Below are 15,771 nucleotides of genomic sequence, written 5' to 3' on the forward strand. Positions count from 1 at the left end.
ACCACAAAGGCAACAAAAGGGGAAAAAAAAGCCTTCAGGAGCAGTGGATTCATATGTAGTGCAGGCACCAAGCCCCAGCAATAACCCTGGAGGCAAAAACAAAAAAAAGACACAAAGTCTTCGTATTAACAGGCATAACAATTCATCTATTTACCCATAACTTCCTATAGTATACAGTCTCCTAACCTAGATAATATAATATTCAGAATATTTCAACAGCAACCTTAAAAAAATACAAGCAATATTAAATCTGAACTCCACAAAAAAGAATACCTCAAAATTGTACTTCTTTTTAATTAAGATATCTAGAAATTATTTTATACCTTAAGTAGAAATAAGTCCACAGTATTCATTTTTTTATTTTTTATTGAGAGATTTTTTTTTTAAATTTTCTTTGAGAGAGTACTTCTTAGCAGTGACTTATGGTGAGGCTAAGGATTGAACCTGAGACCTCAGAGCCTCAGATGTGTGAAAGTCTTTTTGCATAACTGTTGTGTTGTGTCCCCAGCCCCTAGCCCACAGTATTCATAGCAGGAAGTCTCTGACTGGACAAGCACCATGACCAAACTCTGTACATTTCCACAGATAGAAAATAAGCAGACCATACAATATTAGGCCATAATTTTCAGATTAAAAAATCTGAAATTTGGGCAGCTTGGAACGTTCCTACTCATGACCACAGAACGCGAGCTCACTCCTACAGGGATACAGAAGTTACATAGGCTCCTAAACTGAATATGGGCCCCAGATCAAATCAGTGGGGTTTACAGTCAACAATATTTATATAATTATCTCATATTTGAGAGCTACTCTCTTCCCTGACGCAGCTTTCTGGTCCTTTTTCCAGCCATGACAGCATCTCCCCATATAATAACTTGGGTCTTCCTGCATACCAGATGTCAGGCTCAAAAAAAAAAAAAAAAAAAACTAGTATATTGTAGGGTGGTGAGTAGATATCATAATGGTGTGACTCGTGTGCCTGAGGCTCCAAAAAACTAGGATAGTTATAGGCCCTTTGGAGTATAACTAAAATAGGACTACTATCTATCTACAAAAGAAATCTTCATCTGCAATAATCTAGCCTTTAGGTTCATAATTAGTCAACAATTTCTTTGGCTTTGTATGTTAACTCTTTTTTCAGCCACCAAGTTCCAGATGCTACCATGATGCCAACAGGACTCCTCTGGGCAGACAACCCCATCAATGTGTCCTGGAGCTCTGCTTCCCCAAAACCCCTCCCCCCCCACTTCTTCTTCTAGCCTTTGCCCTTCTTCCGTAGCCAGTCAACAGCGTCAGGTTGAGCCTGATGTAAAGTTTCGAGACCTCCTTTGAATCTGGAGAGGTGGCAGTCGTTGACTATGTGGGTCATAGTCTGTCTGTAGCCGCAGCGGCAGTTCGGGTCATCTCTGGCTCCCCAGCAAAGGAAAGAGAAAGACAGGATGGAAGTATGGATCGACCTCTCAATACCCATGTTCCTCGTGGAAGCAATTACAGAAGCCAGACCTTCCAGCTCCTGCACCCCATAATGATCCTGTGGCCATATTCCCAGATGGATAAAGAATAGGAAAGTTATCAGGGGAGGGGATGGGATACGGAGATCTGGTGGAGGAAATTGTGTGGAGTTGTACCCCTCTATTCTATGGTTTTTGTCAGTGTTTCCTTTTTATAAATATTTTTTTTTAAAAATCTGGGGTCTCTACCATCACCTGCATAAACATACTTTTGTTCATCATTGTTGTACCATGAATACCAGCACTGGCTGGCTGCAACTCTTCATATATGCTTGGTCATTCAAGCTGCTATGTGTTTATCAAATTTTCTTTCCTACAAATAAACTCCCTGTAAATATGCAGGGATGCTGGCCCCAACATTGAAATTATAAATACTTTAGACCAATGTGATCATTACACAGAAAGAGGTTACTCAGCCTATATAACTGTATATAGTTCAAGTGAATAAGAGACTGATAATGTTTAAGGGTTTTGTTTGTTTTTGATGCTTAAGTTGTATCAGTCTCTCCAAAGTCCAGGATGTAAGGGATTTATAGAAAATTTAATATCCAAAGTAAAAAAAAAAATCAAAGATACTAAAATCCAAGGCCGGGAGCAAAAATGCATTCAAATGCACCAGTGAAAACAAAATGCTGTATTCCCAGTCTTTAACTGTGATAATACCAAAAATCTGTAATAGAAATATCCAGAAGGTCCATATTTTTATCCCATGACAATTCATACCTTTTATGGTAATTCTGGATTTATAGACTCTGTGCTCACAAAATGTAAAGACCAAAGGCCCATTCTCAAAATAATAAATACATAAGCAACAGAAAGTATACCCTATGAATCTTTCAGTTTCATCTTTCTGAAGCCTGTGCAAAACCAAAGTATTTTTGAGATTAAGAAAATAAAAGCTCAACAACTTATGTAAAATATATAAGATTAAAAACAAAAACTATCTCCAGGGTTTTTTTTTTTTTACCAACACATTGAGTATATTCAAACTAAAGGTGTAACAAGAATTACTCATGATTTTTTTCTGTTGAATGTCACTTATCTGCAGAATCTCAGAAACAGTCCACCACATGAAAATAGAGACTAGGACAGTAGTTGCCAAGGGCTTGGTTCTGAGATAGATATAAGGACATACTGATAAAACAGCACAAACTTCAACTCTTAGGTGAGTGATTTCTGGGGGCCTAGTGCATAACATGGGGGCTATAGTTAATAGTCCTGCACTATAATGAAATCATCACGGTGAACATTTTAAAGAGCCTATTTTATGTTACTATGAACAATTTTAAAAGTAACAATTTTATGCTATTTTGATTGATCTAATAATGATTGACAAGATGGTAGGATGAAAGGAGTACAGTTTCACACAACAGCATCACCAGAGTTCCATATCCCACCCCCTCCACTGGAAGATTTCTTTATCCTCCAGGATCACTGTGGGGTGCAGAAGAAGGAAGGTCTCACTTGCATAATTGCTTCTCCACTGAATGATGGACGTTGGTTGGTTGATCCATACTCCCAGCTTATTTCTATCTTTCCCTAGTGGGGCAGGGCTCTGGAGAGGTGGGGCTCCAGGACACACTGGTGAGGTCATCTGTCCAGAGAAGTCAGGTTGGTGTCATGGTAGCATCTGCAACTTGGTGGCTGGAAAGCATTGCGTAACTGGAAATTGCCAGGAGAGTGAAACTTGATTATCTTCCCAGAAAAATAGAAACAACAAGTACATAATGTGACTGAATTGTTGAATAACACTAGTGGGGGTGGTCATCTTTTGTTATAAAAATATCATATCAACATGTTCTACACCTCAAACTTACACAACTGTACAAGATCAGGTGGTGGTGCACCCGGTTAAGCACACACACTACAGTGCATAAGGACATAGATTCAAACTCCTGATGCCCACCTGGACTTTGAGTGGTGAAGTAGGGCTGCAGATGTCTCTCTGTCTCTTTCCCTCTCTATCTCTCCCTCTCCTCTCAGTTTCTTTGTCTCTATCTAATAATAAACCAATAAAGATAAAAAAAAACTTTACACAATTAAGCATGTCACTTATACCTTAATAAAACTGTAAATAAGTAAATAAATAAATCCCTCCACATGGAAAGCCACCTGCTGGATTTTTCAGTCACCAGCTGTTTCACCCTTGACTATTTTTTTCCAGCATCTCCTGACTCTTAACCTTGTAGACTCCATTTTGGGCTTTCTCCATATTCCAAGCCACAGCCCTATTAAGTTTTAACAAGAAGGAAAAAAAAAAAATGATAGCTTTTTATTTTTTAAGCCTTCACTGAAACAATGCATACTTGATGAAAAGAATAAGTTTTAACTATTTAAACTGCTCTCGGCAGCACAGACCCCATGTTTTATAGCACTTATGATCTAGACTTTGTCTTCCTCAAAAATTCCTCCCTGTTGTGAAACTAGTATCCAAAATCTGAAGGTGAAAGGAGGAGCAGGACACTTTGTCTGCACAACACACACAATAAAATTCCCCCAAAGCCTTTCTCATTGAACTCATCTCCAAGAGTCTGCTTGAAGTAATTTCTTTTGATCTTTAGTCACTTCTTATATTTCTGTGGGGTGGGGGTGGTGGATAATAGCCCTCTATCAACTGACTTCCTGTTTTCACTCCTAGGGATTAAGCAGAATCATGTCCCTTTTAAAGTGTTGACTTCCTGTTTTCACTCCTAGGGATTAAGCAGGACCATGTCCCTTTATCTAAGAGAAGCAATGTGTTAACATAAAGCAATGTTAGGGAGATGACACTTTGCATAAAATAACTGTCAGCTTCTTATTCCAAATCTTTCCCTGCATTGTGGCCCAAGTTTTATGAAATCATAATGATGCTGTTCAGAGAAAAGCTGATACTATTATTAAAATTTACACAGCTAGGGCATGCTAAGTGTTGAGTTTTGCAGTGAGGAACATGATACAATGTTTTATCCCCCACTGGGAATCTTAAAACTTGATGAAGATCAAATCGATGGGGTTTACAGTCAAGAATATTTATACCCCTTCCCCATATTAGGGAGCTACTCTCCTCCCTTATCCAGCTTTCCGGTCCTTTTTCCAGCCATGACATCATCTCCCCAGACAATAACTTGGATCCATCTCCATATCAGATGTCATGCTCAGGCAAAAAACAAAAACAAAAACAAAAGCAAAAAAAAAACACTAGTATAGCTACAGGACCTTTGGAACATAACTAAAATATGCCTACTAGCTATCTACAAAACGGAGAACCCCCCAACTCTTCACCTGCACTATTCCAACTTTAGGTCCATGATTGGTCAATAATTTGTTTGGCTTTGTATGTTAACTCTCTTTTCAACCACCAGGTTCCAGATGCTAGCATGATGCCAACCAGACTTCCCTAGACAGACAACCCCACCAATGTGTCCTGGAGCTCTGATTCCCCAGTGCCCTTCCCCACTAGGGAAAGAGAGGCAGGCTGGGAATATGGATCCACCTGTCAAAGCCCATGTTCAGCGGGGAAGCAACTACAAAAACCAGACCTTCCACCTTCTGATCTTGGGATGAACTCCCAGAGGGTTAAAAAATAGGAAAGCTATCAGGGGATGGGATGGGATACAGAGTTCTGGTGGTGGAAATTGTGTGGAGTTGTGCCCCTCTTATTCTATGGTTTAGTCAGTGTTCCCTTTTTATAAATAAAAAATTTTAAAAAACAAACTTGATGAAGAAACAAATTTAAACTTAATTTTTCACAAGAGACTATTGGAAATCAGAAATCCAAAACCATCAATAAAAGCAGGACCTGCAGCTCCATTTTTTGAGAACTGTAAATGTTTTCGTATTTGGATAATTGTTTTCTAAATATTACATTATGTCTTATCGGATGTATGTTTTTAAAAAGAACATTGACTTTAACTAAAGAAAAGTCTAGAAAAAAAATCAAACAAACCTAACAGCAAATCAACTTTAATTATTTCCTCATTTGGGTGACTTTCATAAGGAAAATAAATATTCACAGTATGAGGCTTTCAAGTGTAAATGGATGAAATCAAAATTAAGGAAACATGTGCTTACAATGAGAGCATGTACAAATTCAGATGACTGAAGGAAGAGCCAGAATGACAGGCAGAGTTAAGGACAACAGAATTGTCACATATGCAAGCATGTCAGGGACACTGAGATGGACAAGTCTAGTAGATGTTACCAAGTTGAATGTCAAATCTTTGACTTTATATCACATTAAATATCACATTTCCACAAACCAAATTTGGAGCTTCAGGAGACTACACAGACTACAAGTAGAAGGTAGGAATTTGAGATATGAATGTGAGGGCGATCTGGCTGCGACATCTGTCACCCCATTGATCTCCAGGGTTGATTCGCTGATGTGACTGGCTAGGAGGGTGTCCCCTTCCTCCCTCACTGCTCCATGTGAGTCCCTCCCAAAGCTGTGTGCTCTGTCAAAGGGGACTGCCTCCCCCAAATAGAGACAGGCTGGTCTTTGGTCAAGGGAATAGGAGTAGCTGCGCTCCCCTGCTGGAACCTCCAAACAAGCTCTCAAAGAATTTGAGATATAACTACACTATTTTGAAAGTGATGAAAATTATAATAAGAAGTGACCATAACTACCATTGCTTGTAGATATGCCATGATGGTAGTCAGAACTGTTCATATACAACATTCTATATCACCCTTACATGTATCACTATTTTCATTTTTCATGTGAAGAAATTACAGAGAGGCTTGCTGATGTGGCCTAGATCACAGAGCTGATAAGTAACAAAGACAGGCATGTAAAGGAGGGCAATGTCTAAATTGTCCAAAGTTCATGTTTCAAAAGTAAGTGAAAGGCTCCAGAGGAATAATTATAAGAACAACAACAAAAATCCAGGACATGAGTGTCATAAGAGGCTTTAGGAAACTAGGAGTAAATTCCATGCAAAGGAACTTAGGAAAGAACTACTTTTTTTCCAAAACAGGACTAGTTCCATACTTGTTGGAGTTTTTACCCAGTTTTGCCAAGTCTGACTCTCATGAATATTATTTGCTGCTATATAACTTAGATGTGTTGCTCAATATCTCCCACCATTGTTTATTCACACCATCTTCAACTTCCAATATTTCAGAAAGAAAGAAAGGAAGAAGGAAGGAAGAAGGAAGGAAGGAAGGAAGGAAGGAAGGAAGGAAGGAAGGAAGGGAGAAAGAAGAAACAGAAAGAAACTACTGGAAATCCTTCTGTAAGCAGTAATTTGCAAGTTTACAGGGTGACTCTAACAGTGCAAATTTAGAATGACCAGTAAGGGAAATTATTGCTTTAAAGATGGAATGCACTTAAACCAATATTAAAATTGAAATGACTAAAAGACAAAATTTTCCTTCTTTATCATCTGATATGAAATGGGTTGAAATATTGTAAAGTAGTGGTAAGGAAATGAATCAAGCATTTTAAAAAGAAGCTTATTCTACTGAATTTGAGCATTTTTTAAAAGAAATCTAGGCATACAAGCTGGGGAGACAATGTAACGGTTAAGCAAAGAGACTCTCCTGCCTGAGGCTCTGAGGTAGGTCCCCAGCACCACACCAAGCCAGAGCTGAGCTGAGCAGAGCTCTGGTCTTTCTCTGTGTGTGTGTGTGTGTGTGTGTGTGTGTGTGTGTGTGTGTGTCTGTGTGTGTGTGTGTGTTGTGTGTGTGTGTGTGTGTGTGTGTGTGTGTTCCCTCTCTATCTCTCATTAAAATAAAATACAAAAAAAGAAGAAAGAAATCTAGGCATACTTCCAAGATCATGAGGGGCATTCCTGAGGGAATTAACATGCTTTGTTTTTTACTAGCTCTTGTCCTTATATTCATAAACCTCTTCTTTGAATATCCAATAACTCACTGTCAATGATAAAAGAAGTATCAGATGGTCATTCTTTTACCTCAACTGTAAGCATCAAAACTATTTTATCTACTTTATTGAAAATAAAATTGTTCTCTTACTCACCAAATGAATTTTCACATCAAAGAGTTAACTCTAAGAGGAAGGAGAAATAACTTTAATAATATATACTAGTGTCTGTGACTATTTATGTCACAACTAAATGAGTGCCTCTACATCAATAAACGACAAATTTGGGCTATAAAATTATAACATCTGATCATTTTAAATCTGCTTATTTTAAAAGTAACTGTCAATTATATTCACTGATGACATGATAGTATACCTGAAGAATCCCAAAGGCTCTAGAAATAAAAAAAATACTAGGGATAAATTAGTAAATTCAGTAAAGTAACAGGATATAAAATTAATACCCATAAAGCTGTTGCATTTCTGGATACAAATGATGAATTTGAGGAAAAAAGAACTGAAGAACTCTAATCCCATTTATAATCAAGCTCTTGCCCCCCAAATAAAAAAAACTCCAAGTGAACTTCACAAAGAAGTTGAAAGATCACTCCAGTGAAAACTATTAGAAAGAACACTATTAAAAGAAATGGAAAAATGACATAAAGAAATGGAAGGCTATTCCTTCATCATGGACCAGAAGAATAAGCATTATTAAAATGGCCATCCTTCCAAAAGCAATCTATATTTTTATAGCTATATAAATTCTAGCTGTTGCTAGAATTGCAGGCAGAGTTAAGAGATGACAGAGACTGTCACAATTGCAAGTATATCAGGAACATTGAGACAGATCAGAACAGTAGATGTAACCAAGTTGAATGTCAAACCTGTGACTTTTTTTTTATAATCTTATAAATCAAACCTGTGACTTTATATCACATTAGATGTCACATTTCCACCAACCAAATTTGGAGCTGCAGAAGAATACACAGATTGTAAGAGGAAGGTAAGGAATATCTATCAAGATCTCACTGATATATTTCAATGAAATCAAACAACTTTTCCAAAACTTTGTGTAGAACCACAAAAAATAACAACTAGCCAAAGCACTTTTAAGGAAAAAAAGGGATAAAATTGGAAGTATCATGCTCTGCAACTTCAGTTTATATTACAAAGCAACAGTAATTGAAACAGCATGGCACTGGAATAAAAATAGACACCAGGATCGATGAGACAGAATTGAAAGTGCAAAAAATAAGCACACACACACACATATAAACAGCCACTATACATATGACAAACAGGCCAAAACTATTCAATGGGAGAAAGAAGGCCTCTTCAACAAGTGGTGCTGGAACTATTGGACAACTGCCGGGCTGAGCTTCACTGATGGGAGACAGACGACCCGGGACTCATGGCTGAGCTGTATGCAGTATCTCTTTATTCATGTGGAAAGCAGCACAATCTAAGCCAAGCTAAGCTAAACTAACTAAAACTATATTTAAGCACTATTCTGTCCTTATATGTACTGGCCAAGTAGGGTAGAAACAGGATGTGACATAGAGAGGGTGGAGTGAAAAGTGACTGGTGCAAATCAGGGTGTACTACAAGAGGGGGTGGAGCAAAAAGACATATTAAAGCTAAGCCCTGCAGGCAGGGCAGTGCCTCCTTAACAGTGGTTATGTAAATAGAATACAGTGTTGCTGGGAAATGGTGCAGATGCAGTCAAATCTGCCATGTTGTCCCCTCAGGCTATTGCTAGTTCCTGCTGCGAGAGTTGGAACATTCTCTGAGCGCCTGTTCCACCATGTTGTGCCCTCAGGGCATTGTCTATTCCCCGCAATAGTTGCAGTGCTCTGGTTACTCCTCCCCCTTCCCATTCTCACGAGAGTTATTATCCTACCCTGGAGTGCTATGGTTACTCCTCCCCCTTCCCATTCTCACGAGAGCTACTCCCATAAAAGCCCTTCTTCTTCCGCACCTCGTTGTCTTGCCAGCTCTTCACTCCGGTGTTTAGACGCAGGAAAGGTTACTGCGTGAGGCGGCTATTTTTGCTACCTCCAAGCGGCCCAACCTGCTTTTCTCTCACCCAACTCTGAGGTGCCAGCGCAAATAAAGATTTGTGTTCCCTCTTCGCTCCGGATCTCCTCTCTCTCTTCTCCATGATGCAGCACGACACAGTGTTAAGCAGGAGGGATTAAAGCAAATGAAACAGAAGGGGTTTTTAGAAGCAGAATTAGAAGCATACCAACAGACAACCACTTGTAGGGAAATAAAACTAGGTACCTTAACACCATGCACCAAAATCAGATCAAAATGGACCAAAGGCGTAGACATTAGACCAGATACTTTAAAATACAGAGAAGAGAATGTTGGTGAAACACTGCAGGATCTTAACATTAAAGACGTACTTGGAGACTCGAGTGAAATGTGAACAAATGAAATGAAAACAAGAGTAAATAAATGAAACTATATCAAAATAAAAAGCTTTCATACATTAAAAGCAAACTACCCAATGGTAATCAGGAAATTCAGTAACTGGGAGAAGACATCAGATAAAAGATTGATATCAAACATGTGTAAAGAACTGGTACAGTTTAACAACAATAAACAACAAATGAGTAAAAGAGTGGGCCAAAGAACTGAACCATCAGTTGTCCAAGGAACACATGGACCACAGACACATGAAGAAATGTTCTACTTCACTTATCATTAGAGAAATGCAAATCAAAACTACACTGAGATTCCATCTCACTTTTGTGAGAATGGCTGACTTAAAGCAGTAAGTGACAGATGTTGAAGAGCTTGTAGAGAAAAAGGAACTCTGCTTCAGTGGTAGAGGGAATGAGGGAATGAAAACTAGAGCAACACCTTTGGATGGCAGTCTTTCAAAAAAAAAGAAATTACTGTCTCTGCATCCAAGGACTCACAAACACCAAAGGAATATATGTACCCCCATACTCCTAGCTGCATTATTCATAGTGTCCAAAAATTCCAAACTGCCTGTCCACAGATGACTGGCTAAAATCATGGGATATATATATATATATGTATACTCCATGGAATACTACTCTGAATTTTTAAAAAAGATGGTATTGTATCCTTGGGGACAAAAATGGACGGAACTGGAGGTGATTTTTGCTGAGCAAAATAAGAGATGAAAGACAACTATGGGACTGTTTCAATCATATGTGGAATCTAGAGTACTGATGCAAATGAACTTGCAATAAAAGAAAAAAAAACATAGACGCAAGCAAACTATTTCTAAGACTTGTAAAAATTGCTGTAGTTATTTTTGGAGGTGGAAGGATGAGGACACAGAACTTTGGTGGTAGATGTGGTTTGGAACCATGCCATGGAATCCTAAAATCTTGTAACCAACTATGATCACAAATAAAAAATAATAATAATAAAAATAAATAAAAGTAACTGCCAAAGGCTTGTGTGGTAGTTGAATGGGTTTTTCTAAAGAGATGCATTATTTTGTGTAGTTCAGAAAAAAGAAACTGACGGGGACACTTCATAACAGTGCTGAGGACACACATACGAGTTTCCTGTTTTGCAGTCCTTCCATCAGTCTCTGTCAGTTTCTTATCTTACCAAAGCAGGAGCAATCAGAGCAAATCTTTGTCAGATGTTTTTAAAAACCTCTGGGATTTAAAGAAAATCATTTAGAGTTACTTGCATATTAATTGTCAGATGAGCATTAAAAAAAAAAATCTGAACATAGTCTTTGGAAGGAATCATTACAAAAAGCCATTTGTTCGAGGTTAAACTGAAAGCAATTCCATAATTACTTGGCTGTTTGTTAATAATAAACAAAGTACCATTCATTCCTACTATTTACCAATTTTTTAATGATTTCTCCATGGTGAAATAATAGTGATGGCTTTGAAAAACTGAATATGAGAAGGGAATTCTCTCACATGAATTTGATTCTTATCCTTCTGAAATAATCAGACTAGTCTTCCCTTCATATAATTTTGTAAGCATGAAGAAACTCATGTCCTGTGTTCATGCAAGAAACTATATTTAATATATACTCCTTTCAATGTTTAAAACATGTCCTTATGAAAGTCTACTTTTGCTAAGGGAAAAAAAAAATCATCCTTTCTGTCATCTGGGTTGAAATAATCATTAAAATGCAGGGAAAGATCTGTCATCTTCAAATGTAAGAGCTGAGTGTGATTTACATAAGAATGGTTTTAGCATATGAAATGGGAGTCCTAATGGAATGGCAATATTATAAAAGATTTCAAAAATCACTCACCAAGCGGGGAGTCGAGATGTAGCTCAGCAGGTTAAGTGCAGGTGGCACAAAGCACAAGGACTGGCATAAGGATCCCGGTTCGAGCCCTGGATCCCCACCTGCAGGGGAGTCGCTTCACAGGCAGTGAAGCAGGTCTGCAGGTGTCTATCTTTCTCTCCCCCTCTCTGTCTTCCCCTCCTCTCTCCATCTCTCTCTGTCCTATCCAACAACAACGACATCAATAACTACAACAATAAAGCAACAAGGGCAACAAAAGGGAATAAATAAATAAATAAATATAAAATTAAATTTAAAAAAAAAATTTCTTTAAATCACTCACCAAAATATTCATATTTCTCTTGAATTAGAACTGTTGGCTTGTGTGGATAGTTTTGGGGTCTTGAACAGTTAGTTCACCTTGTGCAATGTATTAGGAGCCGTGATTTGATCTAACAGCTTAGGATTAAATAGAAACAATATCTCTTCAAATACTGCTTCAATAATATTTTTTTTCTGATGGAATTATGTAAATGGTGGAAATACTGAAACTAAGTCTCTGTGATATATGGAACTGTGAGGACCACTGTTACTCCATATTGTCCTCGGGTTCCCTCCATATTAAAACTCAGTAATTACAGATGCAGTGCAGCTGCCCCATATACTTGAACAAACAACACTATGTTAGTCAGCAGTTATTCTGCAAACTGAGGTCATGGCAACCTCAGTACCCAAAATACGTTTAACCAGCAAAAGATTAAGTATGATCAAGGACTGCATCACAGACCCCATGACAAGGACTGTGTCACAGACACCACCACCCCCACCCAAGGACTGCATCACAGACCCCCCCTGACAAGGACTGTGGTCACGGACCTCCCTGACAAACTGATTTGAACTTTAAGTGAACTCTGTAACTGACCAACCTCCCCACTTCCTAATGTGTATAAAAAGAACCTGTTTGCATTATTTCAGGGCTCACATGCCACTATTGGGAAGTGCATGTAGCCCAGGCTTAAACTTGCTTCAATAAAGGCTTTTGCTTTTACATGTGATTCTGGCCTCCTCTCCATGGGAATGGGATTTAAAAATCTGGGCATAACAGGAACCAGGTACACACTACCCACAAGGAAATATTAATAAATAGTTTTATAAGAAATTTGGAACTCAAAAGAGAGTTACTGAGAATCTTCTTATTCTCCTTTGATGTCAAAGTTCAGAGAGCTATGAAGATTTAAGAACATACAGAAAAGATACAGAAAATATACTGAAAGGATTAAAGGATACAGAACCAAAAGCAGGAAGTGGAGCAGAGTTTCACAGGCTACTAGAATGCTAAGATGGAAAGTCATGGGAGTCGGGCTGTAGTGCAGCAGGTTAAGCACATGTGGCACAAAGCACAAGGACCAGCATAAGGATCCCAACCTGCAGGGGAGTCGCTTCACAGGTGGTGAAGCAGGTCTGCAGGTGTCTATCTTTCTCTCCCCCCTCTGTCTTCCCCTCCTCTCTCCATTTCTATCTGTCCTATCCAACAACAAGGACATCAATCATAACTACAACAATAAGACAACAAGGGCAACAAAAGGGAATAAATAATAAATAAATATTTTTTAAAAGATGGAAAGTCATTAAAAACTCAAACAATCATATTCTCCTTTCCTCTGGAAACACAGAGTTTTCTTCCCTGTACATATCTACACACCTATTTCATTTTTCTTTCTGTAAAGAAAGCCACACTGTATCTCTAAATATCAAAAGATAAAAATAGTTAGAAACTAAAAGGTCCCCTCCTTGCTCTGGTGCCTCCAATTTACTCCTGTTTGCCAATTCCAAATTCTCAGAAAGAATTCAGCAGAGCCAGTTTAAGCACACAAGCACAATCACATTGTAAGAAATAAATAAATAAATAAATAAATAAAGGTGAGGGTAGATAGTATAGTGGTTATGCAAAGAGACTGTCATGCCTGAAGCTCCTAAGTCCCAGGTTCAGTCCTCTGCACCACCATAAGCCAGAGCTGAGCAGTGCTTTGGTGTTTCTCTGTGTCTTTCTCTCTCTGCATCTCTCTGAAAAATAAATGAAAATTAAAAAAGAAAGAAGTCAATAAATAAATAAATAAATAAATACAGCAAAAGGGAAGTATCCACAATACATTGAAAAAGAGAGGGCAGCAAAAACTAATACAGAAAAAAGTAGAGCAAAGAATTTAAACTTACTAATTCCAGCACCACATGGATGTGAAGATAACCCAAATACTTACTGTGAGACCCTGACTGAGCTATTGTTTAGCCCTTTCTGTACCAAGATTTCCTCATCATTAAAATAGAAATAATCAGGGCATCTTAGTAATTTTGTGGACAGTATATACAAAATACTAAGCAGGATAAAGACAAAAAAATGTTCAGCGGACATATTTATTATGTTAAAGTCATTATACTGTGCACAACACTTAAAATAATGGCCTCCAAAAGATGTCACTGTCCTCCTCTGTGAATCTTCATGTTTGTTACCATGAATGCCAAACAGAAATTAAGGTTGGATATGGAATTGAGATTTCTAGTAAATAGGAACATAACCAAGAAAACAACAGATAGGGTCCCTTGCCTTGTTCCAGGAATAGCTAACAACTAACTAGAAAAAGACAACACTGAGAAAAAAAAATTCACAAACGTGGGTGGAAGGGGCAGAGACTGAAGCATCCCTGCACATCAGAGAAGATTCTGAGGAGATTCATGTCTCTGTGTAATGAAAGGTAATAATAGTTAGAGAGAAATAAATTAGTTTGGTGGGATAGGGAGGCATGGTCAGGGACCCAGGGCAAGAGAGAGCAAAGATTATGCAAAGGTCCATTACCTTTATCCAGGAAAAACCTATAGCAGAGGAGTTAGGGTGTTCTACACAGAGTGAGCACCTAACAAGGAGAAAACCAAAGAATACCAGAATGCATTTCTCCTCTCATCATAAACTGTAGTTACAGCAGTCAGACTACTGAGAATGTAGGACTCCAGAGACAAGAGCTATCAGCAGTCCCATAAATAAAAACCAGCCCCATCAAGCACATTCAAGACAGTGGAGGGCTCCCTCCACCACCTCCCCCACTCCACTGACATCAGGACCACTAGTACTGTCCTTATTATGTACAGAAGTCTGCTGTAAAATAACACGACACCACCTGATAAAAGTGTGAAAGGTAACCAGTTCATGTTATTAATGTTACTAAACCAGATTCTTTAAAATGTAACATGTAACCATGTTACTAATCCAGATTCATTAAAAATAGGGTGTCTAAAGTAGTAAAATGAACAAAAATATATAGCCATTGCAATTTAAAACCTAAGGGGCCTTTTGCATGAGGCAGAGCTACAGAGGAGCAGCATCTGAGTCTCTCTCCTCTGCTGGTCAACTAGGAATAACAAAGAAGATCACCTGAGAACACAGCAAGACAAGACTCAGAACTCACCAAGTCACAGGTTAGGAGTGAGTAATTAGGCTAAAGAATCTACTTATAGTCAAAAAGATGCAGGATCCCATAACCTCCAGGGAAGATAAAGAACAAAAGAGGGTTTAACAGCCACTGTGTTTCAACTCAATGATTGAGATAACATTGAAACAACTGTTAAATTCCATAACTGTGAACTCTTTAAGTACCTTACTTAGACACAAGTCAATCCAGGTGAGTGTGATTAGTGGATTGAATAGTACTGAGAGACAGACCTCATGACACACCATTTACTATGGTTAAACCAAGAATAAATACTGGAGAAATGAACCAGGAGAAAAGCCCTGCTAAAAGTCCCCAAAGGTAGCACATAAGAATGAGGACAAGATCCAAACACTAATTGAGGTATTAGTCATAGGAGTGAGGAAATATTTTGAAAGTAATATCAGAAATAGGGAGGCAGCAAATAAGTCTCCAAAAGAAAACACTAGCTATCTCCAGGTAATTAGAAAGCTAAAAGCTGAAATAGCTGAGCTAAGAGCACAACTAGATAAAGAAGCTAATACAGTATCAGAACAGAGTAACAAAATAGCTAAGTGACACAAAACAAGAGATGGGAAGAGTTAATAGAATAAGTGAAGCAGAAAACAGAATTAGCAAGATTGAGGATGAATTGGAGAAAACTAAGGAAGCAGTAAGAAATATCAAAAAAGAGATTAAGCGATACTGAAAACAACAGGAACATATGGGATGACTTAAAAAGAAATAATATACAAA

Source organism: Erinaceus europaeus, chromosome 1 (genome assembly GCF_950295315.1).
Source record: "Erinaceus europaeus chromosome 1, mEriEur2.1, whole genome shotgun sequence".
Taxonomy (NCBI): domain Eukaryota; kingdom Metazoa; phylum Chordata; class Mammalia; order Eulipotyphla; family Erinaceidae; genus Erinaceus; species Erinaceus europaeus.